Raw genomic sequence first — 3,736 nt, 5'->3', positions numbered from 1 at the left:
AAACTGCCGTTTGTAGCTATATCTTTCGCTTTGGAAATTAAGGGGGGGGGGCATCGGGCGCAAATGCTGGCAATTACTGGCGGCAACGTTAGGAGAATGGCATAACCATTCAATGCGAGCGAGCGAAGCGAGCGAGCTTGAAAATTTTGACATTCTACAGTCCCCAAACTGGCGTTTGTAGCTATATCTTTCGCTTTGGAAATTAATGGGGGCGCATCGCGCGCAACTGCTTGCAATTACTGGCAGCAACATTAGGAGAATGGCATAACCATTCAATGCGAGCGAGCGAGCGAAGCGAGCGAGCTTGAAAATTTTGACATTCTACAGTCCCCAAACTGGCGTTTGTAGCTACATCTTTCGCTTTGGAAATTAATGGGGGCGCATCGCGCGCAACTGCTGGCAATTACTGGCAGCAACATTAGGAGAATGGCATAACCATTCAATGCGAGCTTGAAAATTTTGACATTCTACAGCCCCGAAACTGGAGTTTGTAGCTATATCTTTCGCTTTGGAAATTAATGGGGGCGCATCGGGCGCAACTGCTGGCAATTACTGGCTGCAACATTAGGAGAATGGCATAATGATTCAATGCGAGCAAGCGAAGCGAGCGAGCTTGAAAATTTTGACATTCTACAGTCCAAAAACTGCCGTTGGAAATTAAGGAAATTAAGGGGGAGGCGCACCGGGCTCAACTGCTGGCAATTACTTGCTGCAACGTTAGGAAAATGGCATAACGAATAAATTTGACTATTAATTTTGACATTTTACAGTCCCCAAACTGCCGTTTGTAGCTATTTATATATATTTAGCTTTGGAAATTAAGGGGGGGGGGGGGGCGGCCCAGGCGCAACTGCTGGCAATTACTGGCAGTACATTAGGAGAATGGCATAGCGATTGAATGCGAGCGAGCGGAGCGAGCGAGCTTGGAAATTCTGACATTTTACAGTCCAAAAACTGCCGTTTGTAGCTATGTTTTTTCGCGTTTATTCATTTATATACATATGATATCTTATTTTATCTATTTTTATTTATTTGTTTATTTATTCATGATTTTTTTTTTTTTTTTTTTTTTGGGGGGGGGGCTTTTTGGGGGGGCAAAAATGCGTTTTGCCCCCCCACTTTTTGGATTGGGGGGGCGGCCGCCCCCCCTGCCCCCCCCCCCCCCCCCACTTCCGGCGCCTATGCCCCTAAGTTCACTTATTGTTTCTTATCACTACACAAATTATTGGACCCATTTGACACCTTGATAATACGTGAGAATTTGCCGGTTTGTGTGTGTGTGTGTGTGTGTGTGTGCGTGTGTGTGTGTGTGTGTGTGTGCGTGTGTGTGTGTGTGTGTGTGCGTGTGTGTGTGTGTGTGTGTGTGTGTGTGTGTGTGTGTGTGTGTGTGTGTGTGTGTGTGTGTATGTTGAGTGGAGGACCATGGTGTAGCTGAGTGGGTGCGTGGCGTTTTCTCACCAGCTTTGACACCGCTCTCCATGACAGACTGCGTGGCGCCAACACCTGCGTGCTTTAAAGAGACTCTCCTCGTTCAGCCCTTCAAAAATACTCACGCTAGTCAATGGTCGTGTTGTTGAAAGGCGAGGGGCAGTTTGCCGCCAGACGTAAATTTTCTTCTACTCTGAATATCGTCCTATGATGTATCTCCTACCCCACCCTGCAATGTCCATCGCTGAACCCACAGATCAATTAGGTCTTAGCATTAAATTGGCTAGTCATCGATGACGCCCATTCCTAGGCCTAACTGAAGCCTTAGTGTAGAAGTTATACTGTTGGCGTTATGCTAGGATACTTGCCACTGAACTAACAAATCTTACAAATCAAAACTCACAAATCTTATAGACGAAGTACACTTACCCTCATTGTCAGCCATATTTAGTTTGAACGCAATATATGGTATATATCATTATATGCATAGTGAGGTAACTTGACAGAATCTGTTGTTTGAATGACAAATAATGTCAAATTTTACATCAAATTTGGTGACGAACCCACAGGTGAAAATCAAAAACCTAGAAGTAAGATCATACTATTATCAAGGTTCATTCAAGGATGTCATGAACATGCTCATGCGATCATCTCTTTAAGTTGAGGTCATCTGCTCTGATCTTATCTTTGGATGTCTACGAAGTTACCTACTCCGCCATCGGTGGTGGAACGCACAGTTACTTTAATCACAGCCGACGGCAAATGAGTCATTAAATCATTTTCGGTAAAGTTACAGCCATTCCTCCTCTCCAACTCTTTACCCCCCCCCCCCCCTCTCTCTCTCTCTCTCACTCTCGCTCCCTCTCCTTTCCCTCCTTTTCTTTCTATTTTCTCCCTAATCGCCAACAATCCAAAAGAGTTTTAAAAAGATCGACTCAGGCCCACCTGTAAAACAATTCGGCCCAGACAGCGTGGCGTTTGCACCTGCGACTGCTCGTAGAGCTCGCTTTAGCCGTCAATCAATGCCATGGACCACTCGAAACAAACGCCACGATGCGGCCGGAGAAAACGAGCGACAACACATGTAAAATCCCAACGTAAACAATAAGTGTTTTCTTCCAAGCCCACAATAGTCGACCACGCACTGGCGAGCGCATTGACTGCACGATTTTTTTTTTCGAGAAACGCGAAGTGCAAAGAACTCTAGTTTTGAAAAGGCTCATTGGTTTCGGAGGAACTCTTGTATGCTGTATCCCTCTTCCAGCAAAGATTTTTAACATGTGTGTGTGTGTGTGTGTGTGTGTGTGTGTGTGTGTGTGTTTGTATTGGGGTGAAGAAGACAGAGAAAATAGCTGTGTCACCTTTCAATCACACAAGTGTGTGTTGCTTCAGTATTTATCACTCGTACAACATCTTCTTCTTTCGAAGTGTCATTCATATCGAAGAATAACTAAGTTGGATGCGATTACAGAAGGGCAAAACGCACTGTCAAATTTCGACAATCATATTTCATGCCACCTCAAGCATTGATATTCTGTGTACTTTTTTTTCTCTCTCTCTCTTTCTCCCTTGTGGTTTTTAGAACAAAGTTCAACTCAGCGGAGGAGAGGGGAGTTCGATGTAGGGGCTCATATTTTTGGTTCTTTTTCTGGAAATTGTTTTCCCTCTTTGGTGTCAGATCAAACAAGAAATGCCCAGGGACCTCGAGGAACGTTTCTAGTGGTTTCCTTGGTACACCTATGACCACACCCTCGTGTTCCCCTTCAGTGCACTCCGGCGTTCGATCATTTCAGATGCTACCGATTCACCTGACAATAAGCAGCTCGGACAGAGAGTTTATCCCACGGGAGGCACGCTACCAAACCAACTTGCAAGGGGAAAGTAATCAGAAGCAGTTCCACATCGCTTGGTTCTGTTATCATCAAAGAATCAGTTTAAGGGGTGTTCAATATAAATACAGTCTTAATTTTTTTTTTTTTAAATTTAGTTGTTCATTCTTTGGACTTACTTTAACAGTGGAGATTTTCTGTGGAAGACAACCGCGATTTCTGCGCTCTGTTGGAGTACTAGGACAGGACTATGAAAGCTTAAAGATGCTGCCCTCCGTTTTGACTTGAGTATGGGGAGCAGTATGCCAAGCCGATGTTAAATCTGCCGAGACAGCTCATATGAAAATGTCCTTCGAGAATAATCAGGATCATTTTTGCATTTCACAGTCGCATTAGGTGGCAAACTCCTCGCCGATTTGAACAGTTAATGAAGGGATCTACCTCTACCGACAAAGGAAGCTAACCAACAAGTTTTCAAA

The sequence above is a fragment of the Diadema setosum genome, chromosome 5 (genome assembly GCF_964275005.1).
Source record: "Diadema setosum chromosome 5, eeDiaSeto1, whole genome shotgun sequence".
NCBI classification, from domain to species: domain Eukaryota; kingdom Metazoa; phylum Echinodermata; class Echinoidea; order Diadematoida; family Diadematidae; genus Diadema; species Diadema setosum.
This window is presented reverse-complemented; position numbering follows the sequence as displayed.